Source organism: Prosopis cineraria, unplaced genomic scaffold (genome assembly GCF_029017545.1).
Source record: "Prosopis cineraria cultivar Desert tree isolate PC_DT_omini unplaced genomic scaffold, ASM2901754v1 PC319, whole genome shotgun sequence".
NCBI lineage: Eukaryota > Viridiplantae > Streptophyta > Magnoliopsida > Fabales > Fabaceae > Prosopis > Prosopis cineraria.
The window spans coordinates 1-21352 of record NW_026555646.1 but is presented as its reverse complement, the minus strand read 5'-3'; the positions used below and the strand labels follow the sequence as shown (position 1 = coordinate 21352).

Below are 21352 nucleotides of genomic sequence, written 5' to 3'. Positions count from 1 at the left end.
ATTTAATACATACTGTTATTAATGAACAAAAAAAATATTCGATTCCCAAACGTATCCTAGCTAATCAATTTCATTCATCATTGCCTTATTTATTGGAGAATCCCTGAACGGCTATATTTTGATGAGCCATAACGGGTAAAAAAAAAAAAAAAAACAAGAAGAAGAAACGCCATAACAGCAGAGCGCCAGTGTGGCCCATCGATTCTTATCAACGGTTTAAAAAAAAAAAAAAAAAACTATTAACTACCGCCAAAGCTTTATTTTACTTCCCTAAATGCTGTAAGGGGAAAAAACCCCAAACTCCGTCGTTCTATATTCCTCCTGTCTCCGTCTGACTCGTCGCCGCCGCGAGAGTGGCGAGATCCACGATTGCCATAGCCGCCACCGCCATATCCTCCACCACCGTTCTTGTAGTATCCACCGTCGCGGCATCTATCGCCGTTTCTTTATCCGCCTCCACCACGGCTGTGCCCGCCACTCCCACTGCCGTACCACCGCCGTCTCTTCCATGAGACCGAGCTTTGTTCACCGTAATGTTCCGGCCATCAAGGATCTGATCGTTCATGCCGTCGATCGCATCCCTCATGGACGGCTCTAAGGAGAACATCACGAATCCGAACCCTCTTGACCTTCCGGTCTTGCGATCGTTGTAACCCTCGATAATGTCGACGAAAGGAGCAAGGGCCTTGCCAAGGGCATCGTTTTCTCTCTTCCCGTTTTTGCTCTCACTCTCTCAATAAACGAAGCTCTTTATCTCTCTTCTCCGCCGAGGCCTCAACTCCTCCGAATGGGTTTTCTTTCTCACAATCCTTCATGGGCTTGAAGGTATACTGTCTTATTATTGTTATTAGTTTTTCTTCATACCATTTTCCTCAATTTAGAATTTCTATTTATGTTTCTCGTTTGATTATAGAATTAGGTCATGAATTGGGGAAAGCAGCAAAACGATGGCGAGATAGATCAAGGCCAGACATTGCGTCGCTTCTCCAATATGTTAATCAGGGTAATTTTCATTTACCGCTCATAACACCTATAACTGATATTATTTCTCTAATTTCTGCTGATTTTCTTTTCTTTTAAATTTTAAGTTCCGATTTTTACTCTTCTAGCGTCACCTTGTTTATGATTGACTTGATTCAAAACTCTTCGTGAATGTATAATATGTTATTTTGCTTTAAAAGTGGGATAATCACATTTGATATTGTTGATTGCTGAATGGGTTTACAGTAGCTGATACTTTACTTCCCAAATTTTTGCTCTCATTTTCCTAGTGTTCTAACCTTTTATGATATTTTGTTTCCGTTAGCTATCCGTCTTGTTTGTTATTCACTACTTCTCTAAGAAGAACCAATTTCAGAGTCAAAAAATAGTGTCATATTATTGTCCATGAAATTGTTTCCCAGCCACTTATACATTCGTAGACTCTACATAGCTTCCTTTTTTATAGATAACCATCAGGCTATTATTCTCTAGTATGATTGTTGTGGGACTTAAGAAAGTACATATCTCGTTGTATTCTTTTTCCTTTTTCCATGTGCTTTTTGTTTGTTGATAAAAAATGCATCATATTATAAAACATTTACACTATTTTCTTTTTTGAAAAATATTTTTCATGTTGGCATTGAGAAAATCACCATCCACTTACTTCAGTCATTGCATTCTTTCTATTCTTTTTTCCTTGGGATTTTTGTTGGGTTTTCCCATTATTTTGAAGCTTTTTTAAATATAAACACATCTTTTTAATCCTTCCACTGCCTATTTTTAACCATATTTTTTAAAAAATTGAATTTTTTATTTAGTTTAAATATGTTTTGAAAATATCCTTGATTCATTATATGTTTCTTGATATCTTTCTCAATTTTTAAATAAAAATCACCATTTCTTAGCAATGTTAATCATATATTCATAAAAAATGCATCATATTATAAAACATTTTCTGTATTTTCTTTTTTTTTTAAATATTTTAATGTGGAAGTGGGACTTGAGAAAACTACCATGCAATCATTCCACTCATTGCATTCTTTCTATTTTATTCCTTGGGATTTTTATTGGTTTTTTCCCATTATTTTGATTTTTTTAAATATAAACACATCTTTTTTAATCTTTGCACTTCCAAATATATAGCCATATATTTTTTTAAACTTTATTTTTTTATATAACTTAAATATGTCTTCAAAAAGTAGTTAATGTTTTATATTTTTATTAATACGTTCGTCAATTTTTAAATAAAAGTCATCATTTCTTTATAATGTTAATCATATATTCATAAAATTTGCATCATATTGTATACCATTTACAGTAATTTTTTCATCCAAAAAAACATTTACAGTAATTTCTTTTTTAAAAAATATTTTTGATTTTTGATATGGTACTTGAGGAAATCACCATACACTCACACCACCAATTGCATTCGTTCTATTTATTCCTTGGGGGTTTTCGTTGTTTTTTTTCAATTATTTTGAAGCTGTTTTTAAATATAAACAATCTTTTTAATCTTTGCACTTCTTATTATTTAGCCATATTTTTTTAAAACGTGAGTTTTTTTTTTTAACTTAAAAATGTTTTCAAAAGTTCTTAATGCATTACATTTTTCTGGATATCTTTCTCAAATTTGAAATGAAAGTCATCATTTCTTAGTAACGTTAATTATATATTCATAAAAAATGCATCATATTTTAAAACATTTACAGTATTTTCTTTTTTAAAACATATTTTGACGTGGGAATTGAGAAAATTATCATGCACTTACACCACTCATTGCATTCTTTCTATTATTTTCGTTGGGATTTTTGTGGGGTTTTCCCATTATTTTGAAACTTTTTTAAATATAAATACATCTTTTTAATCCTTCCATGCCAATTTTTAACCATGTTTTTTTAAAACTTTAATTTGTTTATTTTGCTTTAATATGTTTTCAAAATGTTCTTAATATATTATATTTTTCTTAATATCTTTCTCAATTTTTAAATAAAAGCCATCATTTGTTAGGCTGTTAATCTGACATTCAAAAAAAATTCATCATATTGTAAATCATTTTTAGTATTTTTTTTAAAAATATTTTTAATGCTCAAATTGGGAAAATCACCATGCGCTCACTCCAATCATTGCATTCTTTCTTTTATTTTCCTTGGTATTTTTGATGGGTTTTCCCATTATTTTGAAGATTTTTAAATGTAAACACATCTTTTTAATCCATCCACTTCCTATTTTTAATCATTTTTTTAAAAAACTTGGGCTTTTTTATTTAGTTTAAATATCTTTTCAAAAAGTTCTCGATAAATTATATTTGTTTATATCATTCTCAATTTTTTAAAAAAGTCACCATTTCTCAGCAATGTTGATCATATATTTATAAAAATTTCATTATATTATAAAACATTTGCAGCATTTTCTTTTTCAAAAAAATATTTTTCATGTTGGAAATGAGAAAATCACCATGCTCTCACTCCACTCATTGCATTTTTTTTGCTTGTTATTTTCCTTGGTTTTTTTTTTTGGGTTCTCTCGTTATTTTGAAGCTTTTTTTTTAGTACACACACATTTTTTTAATCCCTGAACTTCCGATTTTAACCATAATTTTTTAAACCTTGGGTTTTTTTTTATTGAGTTTAAATATGTTTTGAAAACGTTCTTGATACAATATTTTTTTCGTAATATCTTTCTCAATTTTTAAACATAAGTCACCATGTCTTAGCAGTGTTTAATCATATATTCATATAAAAATCATCATATTTTAAAACATTTACTGTATTTTTGTTTTTTAAAAATATTTTTGATACGGGACTTGAGGAAAGCACCATGCATTCAATCCACTCATTGCATTTTTCCAATTATTTTGAAGATTTTTAAATGTAAACACATCTTTTTAATCCATCCACTTCCTATTTTTAATCATTGTTTTAAAACATGGGTTTTTTTATTTAGTTTAAATATCTTTTCAAAAAGTTCTCGATAAATTATATTTTTTTATATCATTCTCAAATTTTTTAAAAACAGTCACCATTTCTCAGCAATGTTGATCATATAATTATAAAAATTTCATTATATTATAAAACATTTGCAGCATTTTCTTTTTCAAAAAAATATTTTTCATGTTGGAAATGAGAAAATCACCATGCTCTCACTCCACTCATTGCATTTTTTTTCTTGTTATTTTCCTTGGTTTATTTTTTTGGGTTCTCTCGTTATTTTGAAGCTTTTTTTTTAGTACACACACATTTTTTTAATCCCTGCACTTCCTATTTTTAACCATATTTTTTTAAACCTTGGGTTTTTTTTATTGAGTTTAAATATGTTTTGAAAACGTTCTTGATACAATATTTTTTTTTCGTAATATCTTTCTCAATTTTTAAACATAAGTCACCATGTCTTAGCAGTGTTTAATCTTATATTCATATAAAAATCATCATATTTTAAAACATTTACTGTATTTTTGTTTTTTAAAAATATTTTTGATACGGGACTTGAGGAAAGCACCATGCATTCAATCCACTCATTGCATTGTTTCTATTTTATTCCTTCGTTTTTTGTTGTTGGTTTTTTCCCATTATTTTGATTTTTTTTAAAAATATAATCAATGTTTTTAATCTCTGCACTTCCTGTATTTTACCATATTTTTTGTTTAGACTTCATTTTTTATTGAGCTTGAATGTGCCTTCAAAAAGTTCTTTTTACATTATATTTTTGTTGATATCTTTGTCAATTTTTAATTAAAGGTATGCATTTCTTAGTAATTTTGATAATATATTCGTAAAAACTGCATCTTATTCTAAAACATTTACAGTATTTTAAAAAAAAATTATTTTTGATGTGAGATTTGTGGAAGTACAACACTCTTTGCGTTCTTTCTATTTTTTCATTGGGAATTTTGTTGGTTTTCCTCTACAATTTAAAGCCATTTTTTTTTTTGTAAATATAAAACAAATCCTTTTAATCTTTGCATTTCCTTTTATTTAATTTAATCATATTGTTTTTTAAATTGAGTTTTTCCCCTCTTAAACAAGTCTTCGAAAAGTTATTCTTACATTTTATTTTTGTTAATATCTTTCTCAATTTTTAAATAAAAGCCATCATTTGTTAGGCTGTTAATCTTACATTCATAAAAAATTCATCATTTTTAGTATTTTATTTTTTTAAAAAAATATTTTTAATGCTCAAATTGGGAAAATCACCATGCACTCACTCCAGTCATTGCATTCTTTCTTTTATTTTCCTTGGTATTTTTGATGGGTTTTCCCATTATTTTGAAGATTTTTAAATGTAAACACATCTTTTTAATCCATCCACTTCCTATTTTTAATCATTTTTTTAAAAAACTTGGGCTTTTTTATTTAGTTTAAATATCTTTTCAAAAAGTTCTCGATAAATTATATTTGTTTATATCATTCTCAATTTTTTAAAAAAAGTCACCATTTCTCAGCAATGTTGATCATATAATTATAAAAATTTCATTATATTATAAAACATTTGCAGCATTTTCTTTTTCAAAAAAATATTTTTCATGTTGGAAATGAGAAAATCACCATGCTCTCACTCCACTCATTGCATTTTTTTTGCTTGTTATTTTCCTTGGTATTTTTTTTTTTGGGTTTTCTCGTTATTTGGAAGCTTTTTTTTTTTAGTACACACATTTTTTTAATCCCTGCACTTCCTATTTTTAACCATACTTTTTTAAACCTTGGGTTTTTTTATTGAGTTTAAATATGTTTTGAAATCGTTCTTGATACAATATGTTTTTCCTAATATCTTTCTCAATTTTTAAACAAAAGTCACCATGTGCTAGCAGTGTTTAATCATATATTCATATAAAAATCATCATATTTTAAAACATTTACTGTATTTTTGTTTTTTTAAAAATATTTTTGATACAGAACTTGAGGAAAGCACCATGCATTCAATCCACTCGTTGCATTTTTCCAATTATTTTGAAGATTTTTAAATGTAAACACATCTTTTTAATCCATCCACTTCCTATTTTTAATCAAGTTTTTAAAAAACTTGGGCTTTTTTATTTAGTTTAAATATCTTTTCAAAAAGTTCTCGATAAATTATATTTTTTTATATCATTCTCAAATTTTTTAAAAAAGTCACCATTTCTCAGCAATGTTGATCATATAATTATAAAAATTTCATTATATTATAAAACATTTGCAGCATTTTCTTTTTCAAAAAAATATTTTTCATGTTGGAAATGAGAAAATCACCATGCACTCACTCCACTCATTGCATTTTTTTTCTTGTTATTTTCCTTGGTATTTTTTTTTGGGTTTTCTCGTTATTTTGAAGTTTTTTTTTTAGTACACACATTTTTTTAATCCCTGCACTTCCTATTTTTAACCATATTTTTTTAAACCTTGGGTTTTTTTTATTGATTTTAAATATGTTTTGAAATCGTTCTTGATACAATATTTTTTTCGTAATATCTTTCTTAATTTTTAAACAGAAGTCACCATCTCTTAGCAGTGTTTAATCATATATTCATATAAAAATCATCATATTTTAAAGCATTTACTGTATTTTTGTTTTTTAAAAATATTTTTGATACGGGACTTGAGGAAAGCACCATGCATTCAATCCACTCATTGCATTGTTTCTATTTTATTCCTTTGTTTTTTTGTTGGTTTTTTCCCATTATTTTGATGTTTTAAAAAAAAATATAATCTATGTTTTTAATTTCTGCACTTCCTATATTTTGCCATATTTTTTGTTTAGACTTCATTTTTTATTGAGCTTGAATGTGTCTTCAAAAATTTCTTTTTACATTATATTTTTCTGGATATCTTTGTCAATTTTTAATTAAAAGTAAGCATTTCTTAGTAATTTTGATAATATATTCGTAAAAGCTGCGTCTTATTCTAAAACATTTACCGTATTTTAAAAAAAATAATATTTTTGATGTGAGATTTGTGGAAGTACACCACTCTTTGCGTTCTTTCTATTTTTTTCATTGGGAATTCTGTTGGTTTTCCTCTACAATTTAAAGCCATTTTTTTTGTAAATATAAACAAATCCTTTTAATGTTTGCATCTCCTTTTATTTAATTTAATCATATTGTTTTTAAATTGAGTTTTTCCCCTCTTAAACATGTCTTCGAAAAGTTATTCTTACATTATATTTTTGTTAATATCTTTCTCCATTTTTAAATAAAAGCCATCATTTGTTAGGCTGTTAATCTTACATTCATAAAAAATTCACCATATTGTAAATCATTTTTAGCATTTTTTTTAAAAATATTTTTAATGCTCAAATTGGGAAAATCACCATGCACCCACTCCAGTCATTGCATTCTTTTATTTTCCTTGGTATTTTTGTTGGGTTTTCCCATTATTTTGATGATTTTTAAATGTAAAACACATCTTTTTAATCCATGCACTTCCTATTTTTAATCCTTTTTTTAAAAACTTGGGCTTTTTTATTTAGTTTAAATATCTTTTCAAAAATTTCTCGATAAATTATATTTTTTTATTTCATTCTCAATTTTTTTAATCATATATTTATAAAAATTTCATTATATTATAAAACATTTGCAGGATTTTCTTTTTCAAAAAAATATTTTTCATGTTGGAAATGAGAAAATCACCATGCACTCACTCCACTCATTGCATTTTTTTTTTGATTTTCCTTGGTATTTTTGTTGGGTTTTCTCGTTATTTTGATCCTTTTTTTTTAATATAAACACATTTTTTCAATCCCTGCACTTCCTATTTTTAACCATATTTTATTAAAACTTGGGTTTTTTTTTATTTTGTTTCAATATGTTTTCAAAAAGTTCTGAATACGTTGTTTTTTTTCTTGATATGTTTCTCTATGTGTTTTTATTTTTATAAAAGTCGTCATTTCTTTGCAATGTTAATCTTATATTCATAAAAATGCATCATGTTAGAAAAGATTTGCTTTATTTTCTTTTTTAAAAAATATTTTTGACATGGGAGTTGAGAAAAGTAATATGCACTCACTCAGGTCATTGCATTCTTTCTATTTTTTCCCTTAGAAATTTTGTTGTGTTTTCCCATTATTTTGAAGCTTTTTTAAGATATAAACACATCTTTTTAATTCGTCCATTTCCTATTTTTAGTCATATTTTTTGAAAACTTGAATTTTTTATTTAGTGTAACTATGTTTTCAAAAAGTTCTTCATACATTATATTTTTCTTGATATTTTTCTCAATTTTTAAATAAAAGACACCATTTCTTTGCAATGTTAATGTTATATTTATAAAAAATGCATCATATTATAAAAACATTTACAGTATTTTCTTTTTTAAAAATTATTGTTGATGTGGGACTTGAGGAAAGCAACATGCACTCACTCCAATTATTTTATTCCTTAGGATTTTTGTTGCTTTTTTCCCATTGTTTAAAGTATTTTTCCCATTGCTTTTTTGGCACTTCTTATTTTTTATTGATATTTTTTGTTCAAACTTTAATTTTTAATATAACTTAAATATGTCTACAAAGTGTGGCTCAATGTTTTATATTTTTCTTAATATATTTCTTAATTTTTAAATAAAAATCATTTCTTTGTATTGTTAATCATATATTCATAAGAATTGCATCATATTATATAACATTTGCAGTTAATTTCTTTTTTGAAAAATATTTTTGATGTGGGACTTGAGGAAAGCACCATGCACCCCACTCATTGCATTTCTTTCTATTTTATTCCTTTTTTTGGTCTTCTCCCATTATTTTGACGCTTTTAAAGAAAAAAATAATATAATCAATCTTTTTAATCTTTCTGGTTCCTATTATTTTACCATATTTTTTTAAACTTTATTTTTTATTCAGCTTAAATGTGTCTTCTACATTATTTTTGATGATATCTTTCTCTATTTTTAAATAAAAAGTTATCATTCCTCAGTAATGTTAATCATATATTCATAAAAAAATTCTTCATATTATAAATCATTTTTAGTGTTTTCTTTTTTGAAAAATATTTTTCATGTTGGAATATTGAAAATCACCATGCACTTACTCCGGTCCTTGGGATTTTGGGTTTTCCAATTATTTTGAAGCTTTTTTAAGTATAAATACATTTTTACTTCCTTGCCCTTCCTATTTTTAACCTTATTTTTTTAAAACTTGAGTATTTAGTTTAAAAATATTTTCAAAATATTCTTTATACATTATATTTTTCTTGATATCGTTATCAATTTTTGAATCAAAGTCATCATTTCTTAGCAATGTTGATCATAAATTTATAAAAATTGCATAATTTTATAAAACATTTAGAGCATTTTCTTTTTCAAAAAAAAATCATATTGGAATTTAAAAAATCACCATGCACTCACTCCAATCATTACATTCTTTCTATTATTTTCCTTGGTATTTTTTGGGTTTTCCTATTATTTTGAAGCTTTTTTAAATATAAACACATTTGTTTAATCTGTGCACTTCCTCTGTTTAACCATATATTTTTAAAACTTGATTTTTTTTAATTAGCTTAAATATATTTTCAAAGTGTTCCATACATTATATTTTTCTTGATATTGTTCCCAATTTTGATATAGAAGTCATCATTTCTTAGCAATGTTAATCATATATTTATAAGAATTGATCATATTATAAAACATTTAGAGCATTTTCTTTTTTAAAAAATATTTTTCATGTTGGAATTGAGAAAATCACTGTGCACTCACTCCAGTCATTGCATCCTTTCTATTTTTTTTCTTGGGATTGTTGTTGGGTTTTCCCATTGTTTTGAAGGTTTTTTTAAATATAAATGCATCTTTTTAATCCTTCCACTTCCTATTTTTAACCACATTTTTTTTAAAATTTATATATTTTTATTTAGTTTGAATATGTTTTGAAAAAGTTCTTGATACATTGTATTTTTCTTGATATCTTTCTCAATTTTCAAATGAAAGTCACCGTTTGCAATTTCAATCACATATTCAAAAAAAAAAAATTGCATCATATTATATAACATATTATATTCAATTTTTAAATTTTAAATATTTTTTATGTTGGAATTGAGAAAAGCATCATGCACTCGCTCCAGTCATTCCATTCTTTCTTTGGGATTTTTGTTGGGTTTTCCACTATTTTGAAGCTTTTTCAAATATAAACATGTCTTTTTAATCCTTCCACTTCTATTTTTACCCATATTTTTTTAAAACTTGAGTTTTTTTTATTTAGGCTGAATATGTTTTGAAAAAGTTCTTGATACATTATATTTCTCAATTTTTAAATTGAAGTCACCCTTTCTTAGCAATGTTAATCATATATTCATAAAAAAATGCATCATATTATAAAACATTATACATTCATAAAAAATGCATTATTTTATAAAACATTTACAGTGTTTTATTTTTTTAAAAATATTTTTGATGTTGGAATTGAGAAATGCACCATGCACTTGCTCCAGTTATTGCATTCTTTCTATTTCTTTCTTTGGGATTTTCGTTGGGTTTTCCCATTATTTTGAAGCTTTTTTAAATATGAACATATCTTTTTAATCCTTCCACTTCCTATTTTTACCCATATTTTTTTAAATCTTTAGAGTTTTTTTATTTAGTTTGAATATGTTTTGAAAAAGTTCTTGATACATTATATCTTTCTCAATTTTTAAATTAAAGTCACCCTTTCTTAGCAATGTTAATCATATATTCATAAAAAATGCATCGTATTATAAAACATTTACTGCATTTTCTTTTTTTAAAAAATATTTTTGACATTAGAAATGCACAATGCACTCACTCCAGTTATTGCATTCTTTCTATTTCTTTCTTTGGGATTTTCCTTGGGTTTTCCCATTATTTTGAAGCTTTTTTAAATATGAACACGTCTTTTTAATCCTTCCACTTCCTGCTTTTACCCATATCTTTTTAAAACTTGAGTTTTTTATTTAGTTTGAATATGTTTTGGAATAGTTTTTGATAAATTATAATTTTCTTGATATCTTTCTCAATTTTTAAATGAAAGTCACCCTTTCTTAGCAATGTTACTCATATATTCATAAAAAATGCATCATATAATAAAGCATCTTAAAAAAATGCACCATATTATAGAACTTTTACTGTATTTTCTTTTTTCTTTTTTAAAAAAATGTTTTTGATGCGGTACTTGAGCAAACTACCATGCATTCACTGTACTCATTGCATCCTTTCTATTTTTTTCTTTCTCGTGGAACTTGTGGTTTTTGAGAAAACTACCTTGTGAAAATTTATATATGTTTGATGTGAAACTTTGTGGTAACCACCATGCTTTTTATAAGAGGGGAGCATCCTCCTCCTAAAATGGGCTCTTAGATCATGTTTGTGGCTATAGGAATGCTTTAGAGAGGTTTAGAGCACCTTGAAAAGGTCATAGAATGAGGAAGTTGAGGATTTGTCCATGTCCATTCATGGAATAGAGAAGGGATGGACTATGTTATTTACATCGATCCATGAGTGGACATGAGCAGTGGTTGTAGCCTCTATTTGACATGCGACCATTGGTGGATGTGGAAGACATAGGGATGATCATTGATGAACATTGTCATAATAAGTCACTATATGGCGTCTTAAATAGTATTTAGTGTCTTAAATCATTCCAAATCGTCCCCTACTTTTGAAATTGCTCTCTTTGCTAGAGTTTAGAGTTCTTGAGGGTTTGAGGTAATGTGAGTAAATGACCCACAACTTGCTCGTTCTTGGGCAAATTGGTCGGGCACTAACCCGCTTGTTTGTAGAATAAAACGACAAGGGTAAAAATAGGGGCTAGCTTGCTACTATTGATAAAGAATGGGGTGGCCATCGGGCTAGCTTGTTCTTGCTCATGAATATATGTGTATTTTTTATTCTTTTTAATTGTAATTGTGGTGCGTTGCATTTTGTTATTTGAAATGGTGAAACCATTAAACTTCTTTTTTGTTCATCTCCCATGTCTTTTCCTCAATCTATCCTCTCTGCCCAACCAACGGCCTCTTGTTTCTCTTTTCTGTACTCATTGAAAGTCGAATTGTCCTTCTCATTGTTGTTGTTTTTGTATTACCTTTTGCTCCTATCCCAAATCTCTAAGTTTTAATCTGGTACTAGACCTTGATGTCTCCCATTACTCCCCTGGAGTCTTGTCTCTCATGCTCTTTCTCTTGCTCCATCTCGTTTGGTTGTTCTTAGCTTATGGGTGTGATCCTCGAGATATTGTTATACTCTGATTCAAATATATCCTTTCCTCATCCTCTTTTGAGTAATTTGGCTTGGTCTTTTTCGGTTTCTTTTGATTTATTAAATTTTATTCATCATTTTATTGGAATTTTTCTGGTTTTTTGATAGTTTTTGAGATTTTCTAGATGATATATCAGCAGTGATTATCCATAGATTCTTTGGTGATTTGTTGGTTTATTACTGGATTTTGTTTAATTTTGTTTGGATTTTACTTTGATTTTTCTCATATCTAATTGTGGGATAAGAGATGCATTCTCTTCTCGCCTTTCTATAACTTCCTCTTAAGATATTTTTAATGTTTCTTTATATGGGTAGCCCTGACCCATGTTAACCCATATGGGTTAGCCTCACCTATTTGTAAAACGGGCTATAATGGGTTTAAATGGGTATTGAAGGGGCCAGATTGTTTTGATCTTATATGGGAATTAGAACGAGCTATGGGGGATAATATATTGTTGGATTCAAGGTTACCCAAGGCCGTAGCTCTACATACTTGGGATTATTTTAAGGCTAACAGAGAATTTAAATATATTAATCAATTAGAATTCATAAGGCAAGAAAATAAGTTTGAGACCCAATATATTCTTTCAATAAACATAACTAGATCTGAGTCACACTTGATGACCTTGAATGATAAGAAGCTAATGGAGATGTTTAAGATTAGGAATTACTTACAGCTACTGAACGGATCTTTAAATGTTTGAGATGTTATGAATTGTAGGGGTTCTAGTTAAACTTTGGGTTTGACTTGTCTATGTGCGAGTCTTGGATGCTCTCTTTGGATTAGAACTTGTCTACTTGTGTTAAACTTGAACCCAAGTGACTTTAAATTTATGTTGTATGCATGTGTTGGTAGGCAACTATTTTACTAGAAGATCTATTATTGAATTTGGCAAATGAACATAATTAGTGGTCTTCGGTTTTGGAAAATATTTGACTTAGTGGAGAGTAAATTTACTTCTATAGAATTCTTGACTAGTTTAGGATTGATTATTGTTGATTCAGTAGGGATTGTATAGAACTGATGAATATGTTATATTGTGAAATTGTGGTTGTGTAGGATTGAACATGGAATGGAATTGATGAATCTGTATTGAGAAACTAGTCTATACATGTGATTAATATAATAGGTTGATTGTGATTGTCATCATGCTTATGTCAAACTATAAATTGCTTGATATGGGGCATTGAAGGTATTGCGCCTATGATCACACTCTCGCTTTCATAAGGAGCTCATTGGGTGGCATTTATATGCTTGAGTCATCTAGGTCCTCTGTTTAGGGTTAGGTTAGGTTAGGTTCAATACCATTTTTTGGCATCCCAAATGTTAAGAAAGGGGGAGGTTGTGGTTCAGTTATGAGCTCTAGGTCTTTGGTCTAGTCACATGAGTTTGTTTGTTGCTCTGTTAAGCCCACAATCTCAGTAAAGGACTAAAGAGGAGATTAGTTAATTAATCATGTTCTTATCTGGAAACCATAATGTAGTGACATGATGTTATGCTGCATTGTTGCTACTGCCCTTTTAAGACTATTTGCATTGTTATTTGCCCTTTTACTTTGGAATAGATTGATCATTGATTTACTTTCTTGAGATGGTTTAACCTTTGGCCTTATGGTTAGGGGACTTTACAAGAGTGCGAGATGTATTGATCTTAGTATATTTCTTTATTTATTTATGTAGTATGTTTTGGAATTTTTGAATTAGCTCACTGATTGATAGAGGAGGAGCGGAGCTCTACTTACGGTTTGCTTACAAGCGTGTTAAAGTAGATGAAGACTACAAAGGCCGTGTGATACAACTACTTTGGAAATTGCCTACTGTTTTGCATGATCGAGAATAATACATAAATGTGTGTCTTTGAAGTTTGTAATCCTTTTCTACTATTGATAGGCTTGCGTAAGGGGTTCGTTCCATTCTTATCATATTAAACATGCAAATTTGATTTTGATTGATAACCTATATGTTGGCCTTTTCTATTATAGTAGCCATTCCTACCAGTTAAAATTGTTCAAGCTTGATTAGTATGGTCTTCAAGCTACTTTAGCTAAACAATATGTGAACCTTAAAATTCCTCAACCCTTGATAAATACTTGGAAATCTCAAGGCTATACACACCTCCATGTTGGACACTAGCTACACCACAAACAACATTGCTTTGATAGGAACCTTGTTGACAACTCTTAGCAACGGGAGTATGATTCTCCCTATATCTCCTAAAGTCTTTAAGATTCTTATTAAGAAACAGGTCAATCCTTTAGTAGGATTTTGACTATTGCACTAGCCTATACTCATCTTAAGTGTGATCTTCTTGTTGAGTATTTCACAAAGGAAGCCAAACTAGTCTTTTTGTCCTATACCAATGGTCACTTTATCTGGGATTATACCCTAAAATTGTGTAAATCTAGCTGTGATTGTGAATTTTGGGATGATCTGGACAGTGATAAGGATGATTGGTTCGGTAGATGAAGGTTTTCCAGAAAGACCATGGACCTAAACAAACTTGGAGAAAATGCGCAAGACTTCCAAATCCTCCTACTAAACTTTTTGAACTTCCAAAGGAATTAGTTCATGAAGATCTTCCATAGGAACAGCCTGACCCTATTATTCCAACATTTTCAACCATTAAAAGGCAAGCTTTGCCTTGTATCGTGATGATGATACCTTATAAAGAGGATTTTCCTCCTTTGGAATGCAAATCTGATTAACAAAACAAGGGTGACTAGTAGATCTTTCATTATAGCTACTAAAGTGATGCCATAAGGAGCTCTTAAGCATATCCAGGTCATAGAAAAAGTTCTCAACTAGCAATCTCACAATGCTATCAATCAAAATAAAGTCTTGCATAGAATTGATTTAAAGCTTGACCATTTGTATATAAGGCTTTCCTGACAAGAATAGCAACTAGATGTAGATCTCAGAAGATATATTGACGAGAGATATTTTGGGCTTGATTTTGCAAGAAAAGAGCAAGAACTTTCCAATGTCTAAAGAGAACTATATAGAATAGAAGCTGATATGGTTAAGGACCAATTTTGAACTATTTATGAATCCTATCCTACCTATCTTACAATGATTGCACTAAAATAGTTTCTTTAATACACTTTCACAAATCCTACCTATCCCACAGAAAGTAATTGTGGCATAATCTTTAAGATGTCTTATATTGCTCTTAGACAAGCCAAAAGGAAACTAGTAAAGCTACTGCCATAGTTAGATCAACAATGCATACTAAACCTAAGAATATCAAGCTTCACTATCTGTGAACACTGTATTTTGTCCGGACATTTTTTAAATTGAACAAAAATAAAAAAATTCAACCAAAAAAATATAAAAAAATAAAAATAAAATTTAATCCTTTTTAGGATTATATTTTCAAAATAAAAAAATCTTTAATTAATAGGGTTTAATTTTATTGTAGATATTTTTTTTGTTGGTTAGGATTTTAGTTCTTTTAATTCAAAAGAAAAAAATTATAAAAGTACCAAAACAAATTTAATCCTTTTTAGGATTATATTTTCAAAAAATATTTGTTTAATTGAAAATTAGATTTTTAAGTTCTTTTCTCAAAGCCCAATACTCTCTCTTCTTCTTCTCAACTCGATTCTCTTCCCAATCACGTCGGATCGAAGCTAACAAGAAATACAAGAGAGATATTGCAATGGAACGGTATGAGATTATCAAACATATTGGGTTTGGAAATTTTGATGTTGCCAAGCTGGTCAGAGAGAAATGAATCGGTGAGTTCTTCGCTGGTCATTGAGAGAGGCTCCAAGATTGACGAGCATGTACAAAGGGAGATCACAAACCATAAATCCTTGAAACATCCTAATGTCATTCGATTTAAGGAGGTTTTGCTGACTCCAACTCATTTAGCCATAGTCATGGAATATGCTGCCGGGGAAGAACTTTTTGAAAGAATATGTAATGCAGGAAGATTCAGTGAGGACAAGGCAAGATACTTCTTTCAACAATTGATCTCTGGCGTCAGCTATTGCCATTCCATAGAAGTCTGTCACAGAGATCTCAAGCTTGAAAATATTGTTAGATGGAAGCCTAGTACCAAGACTTAAGATATGTGACTTTGGTTACTCAAAGTCTTCTGGTCTGCACTCTCAACCTAAATCTATAGTTGGCGCGCCTGCATATATTGCCCAGAAGTATTTTCAAGAAAGGAATACGATGGAAAGGTTGCGGATGTTTGGTCTTGTGGGGTGACTTTATATGTGATGCTTGTTGGTGCTTATCCTTTTGAAGATCCAGAAGACCCAAGAAACTTTAGAAAAACACTTCAGAGAATCCTTAGCGTCCGCTATTCTATTCCAAATTATGTTTGTCTCCCAAGAATGCAGACCCCTTTTATCTAGAGTATTTGTGGCCAACCCTGAAAAGAAAAGAAGCAAAAACAGAAACATGAAAACAGACAAAGAAAGACGCAGAAAAAAAGGAACTTTTGGCCATGCAGAGCAGCAGACACGAAACACACACACAGCATAAACGCAGCACTTACACAATAAACGAAAACACAGGAGAGAGATCAAATGATTGCGTACGAAGAAGCAAAGAGTAGAACACACACACATGCACTTTCAGCTAGCAGAAGAAAAGAAACAAAACACAGTAGAGCAGAGCGAGAAAGGTGAGGCACGTAAACTCTCCTCACACACAAGCTTTTCCCTATTTCTACTTTAAAAGGGAAGAAGGAATGAAAGAAAAAGGAGGGACGAGAAAACTGAAAGAAAAACAGAGCATGGGGATGAGAGGAAAGCCGAGGAAGGAAAGAGCACAAAAAGAGGCTAGAACAAAAGAGGAACAGAGCAGAAGTTGAGGGAGAGATCTTCGAAAGAAAAAAGAGAGTTGACCGAAAGAAAAGAAGATCAAATTTTTGCTCTTGGCGGTGAGAATAAATGAGAAAGAGACGGAGGCAAAAAATAAAGAAAAATAGACATCATTTAGAATGGACAAGGGGGATTGGAGGGTGAGAGAGAGCATTGAAAACAGGGAAAGAGAAACAATAAAAAGAGAGAGGACTAAGAGAAAAACAAAAGAGACTGAGAAAAAAAGAGAGAACTGAACGCATGGCAGAAGAGACTGAGAGACGGAGTTTTTCTGAGAAAAAAAAAGAGAACTGAGAGGGAGAAGAGATCGAGAGACGAAGTTTTACTGAGAAAAGAAAGAGAAATTAAGGAGAGAGAGCTAGCTCCAAGAGGTGAAAAAACCAGTTGGGTCATGCATGAGTACCACATTCACTCTAAATCCAACAAGCAAGACGAATGGGTAGTTTGCCAAGTGTTCAAGAAGAGTAGGAGTGTGGTAGAGAAGTACCATTCGAACTATGCAAGTGGACTGAATCCTTATAGCTTGGACATAGTTGGCCATAGCGGTCTAAATATTAATACGTCACCGCAATAAACATGATGATGCAGCTGGGACATCCAGCAAGGCATTTCCTCTACGGAAGGAATAACAATTACATGATGAATTCTGTGCCAAGCAATCCTACCTTGAACTTATCCATGCAATCTCACTTCACCTATCCTGTGATTACATCATCAGGAGCTTTCAATATCTCATCATCATTATCAGAACTTCATGCAGTTACAGTACTTCTCTCTCTGCAGGCAATTTAGGAGACTATGGTGTGGATATAATGAGCATCGTCTATCCTCAGACTCATAGTAGTTGTTTGTTAATTATATTATAATGTGAAAATGGGTTTATTTGCATGTATAATAAAATTTGTAAATGTGAAAGCATGTGATAACCCCTATGATAGTGCATTAAAGTTGATTTGACTAAAATTTGGAGTTGAACTCAAAATGATTTTTAAATTATGAACATGTTATTGAAATGAGAAGTATATGATATGTGATGATTTGTGTATTAGGGAGAAATTAGTGATTGTGTAAAGTGGAGATTGTATGTGATGAATTAAAATTATTTATGCTCACATGTGTTAGCCAAGTGATTCGGAAACAATAAGTTTGATATTGTGAATCATGAGTATATGAGAATTGTGTGTTAGCTTGGGATATTGCATGATCATTTGGTAGGAGTTCCCCTAGAGCGAGGAGTAGATAATATTCATATGGTACTTGGCTGCCTTCCGATGCACAAAGGCTAAACCTTGTCCTTCTGTTTGTTGAGAGACTATTCCATTGTTTGGTAAGGAACTAAAACCTAGCTATTTTCATTTGTTTGTTGAGAAGATCAGTTTAGGGTATACAACACCTCATAGATTTGAGAGTGGGGGAAGTCATGGCTCGAGAGTGAATGCTGTGATTTTTGGTCGAGTCATACCTCGCAATTAATGAGCTTAGATAGTCCAGTCACATGGATGGAACTTCGATTGATATTGAAGCCTATAGTTTTAGTCAAAGGAAATAAGGAGAAATTGATTATGCATGTGCTTATCCAATATATCACATGGTTGTTAAGTTTGTGGCAAATCATGATAGTGAATGTGCTATTGCTATACGATTGTTTGTGTTGTGGCAATAGGCATCGAGTTGTAGATTGGATCATTGTCATATGATAGTGAGCCTTAAGGCAACTTAGTTGTTTGAAATGCTAAATTTGAGAATAAGTTTAATTGTGAAAATACAACTTGTGTTAGTTTAACTATAATATGATTTTGAATGTTCAACTTCTTATAGTGTGTTCAATTCAATTGATATACAACTGCGTAGGGTAGGCGTACTTTGGTTATTGAATGGTTAGACTCATCCCTCTCTTTTAATATTTTATAGGCTTTAGCTCTGATGGTAAGAGGAAAAGAACTTTAGAGACTTAGGAATCTGGGATTCCTATTGTAGAGCCTCTTGCTTAGATTTATTTTGTACAATAGACAATATATTGTCAATTAGGATATATTTTGTTTACACCTGCACTATATTGTTGTGAATGAATTTGAGATGTATTTTAGGTCTTGGAATGTTGTATGTAAGATATTAAAGTATTGATAGGGTCATAACATTAGTGTAATTATAGGGATGTTGATTTGATCATAACTATAAATGTTGATTGAAAAATCCAATGCTAAAACCTTCCCTTGATGTTTTGATGTTATAGGGGTTGATAAATGAAAATTTGGAATGGATAGATTTATATGTGTGGTGTGTTGTTGTTGTACAGATAGTCTTAAGTCATTTGAGTGTATTTTGAGTGTTGTGAATTTCTTGTGACATGCATGTATGGGGGCTTTGGACACCTTTGAATTACAAAAAGTGTGAAAAGTAGGCTTTGGACGCTTTTGAATTACAAAAAGTGTGAAAAGTTATTAAAATGTGTTTGGTTGTCTAACTTTTTTGTGTGACTTAATTTGAAAGTAAAACCTGTGCCATTAACTAGTTTATAAAAGGAGTTTTTCATAAACATCAAAATCACCTCATTCAAACATCGAATAGAGAAATATAGTACGTTGAAAGTTGTCCAAGGTTACTGTATAATGATAGTAGAATTGCACAGAGAGGAACAGCTATGGCGCATCCCTTGTTTTTCATATCTTGAAGTTTTTCAACTGTTTTTAAGCCTTTTCACTTTTATAAGATATCTCATGCTGTCGAAACGTTATTTTACTCTGATTTGAGATTTATTAAGTGATGTTTTAGTAAAATTAATTTATGAAAATTTGGGATTCTATTTTTACAAAATTTAAACTTTATAATCTAAGAGAGAGCTTCACTTATGATTACTTTAGTTTCTCTAATTAATTGTGTTTAGGGAGGGAGATATTATAACTTAGATTTAGTGTGTCCCATATGTTGGCTTTCGCTCCTTCACACTATTCTTCCCATCCCTTGCTTTCTTCCCAGTGTTCTCAGCTTTCCTTTGCTATAGGTATGTATGTATTATTATTTATATATATAAGTTGCTAGGTATAAATCTCTCACTATTTCTCTCATTATTCATTCTTGACAATACATATATACAATTTCCTTATTAGACATGTGCTACAATTTGAGTGGGCACAAAAAAATTGTCGTCCGGAAGGTAATGATGTCGTTTGAAGGCAGGGGTGACCATGGAGTTGGAGGCAAACGGGGTTTTGTATGCAGTGAGTGAAACGCAGGTGTGTTTGGCATTTGCTGCTGATCAACATGTGACTGACATGGCTATTATTGGAAATGTGCAACAGGGAACATTGGATTTAGACCCGCTGGTTGTAACGAAAGCGCCTTCTCTTTTGGTAATGATGGTTGGCGAGTTCAAATTTATTATATATATGTATCTTATTTATATTTCACTTTTTTAAAATTTTGAAAGATGATAAGCCATGCCCATGAAGTAATGTTAATTGGTAAAAAAAAAAAATTGATATATCAACATTTGAGGATATCTTGTCAATATTTGAATGCAAATTTTTTATTAATGAAATTAATGATTTTAGTTAAAGAATTAAAAATATTTTATGAAATTAAATGACCAAAATTATTGAAATCTTGTATAAAGAAAATATTTAGCAGCAGAGCATTATGTGTTTGCAATTGTAACTAATTAATAATTGCTTTGCTAAAAGCAGAAGTTTTACATGATTAATTCTTTATTACTTTCTTATATGACCACGTATTTATTTATATTCCATTTGATGTATTGGTTTTTCCCTCAAGTCTTTCTCAAAATTAAACATGGATGGGTTAATTGTGATTGATTTTTTCCCGGTTGCTTTCCTCCATATGGGCAGGTGCGCTTGAAAAAAACAAAAAATTTGTTGATATCAGCGCAAAGGGAAAATCATGAGGAAGACACGCTGAGATAAACAAGGTGTTTCATTAAAGGATGAAAATTGCAGGGATCTTGATTCGAAATTATTAAAAATTAAAAAAAAATTATAAGGATTTGTAAATAATTTTTCCATAATATTATTAAAAAAGTTCGGAACCTGGGGGGGTTCAGAGGGTTAAAGATCAATTTACTAATTCACATTCGTTTGATTCATTTGCTGGATTTCTTATGTGGACATCTATAAAATCATGTTTTATTTCACTAAAACTATATTTAACGTTGATTAATCATGGGTTTATAAGCCTGTAAAGGTGATGCATGTCATGGGATTGCGTTAATTAATATCAGTGGATGTTATGGTTTTACTGGTCCTTTTGCATGTGTGAGCTAGCTACTGGTTTAAGTTTGTCCATTGCCATGGGAGTTACACCATAGAGGTTCTATAATCTCTACTTTTTTTTATAATGCAAATTCACATAAAATGC

The 21352-nt window shown here is 30.1% G+C and overlaps 1 pseudogene; it reads left to right on the top strand.

The window, feature by feature from the left end:
• Positions 1-683: 683 nt before the first annotated feature.
• On the top strand, positions 684-20468 carry LOC129296385 (serine/threonine-protein kinase SAPK1-like; annotated as a pseudogene).
• The last annotated feature ends 884 nt before the right edge of the window (positions 20469-21352 follow it).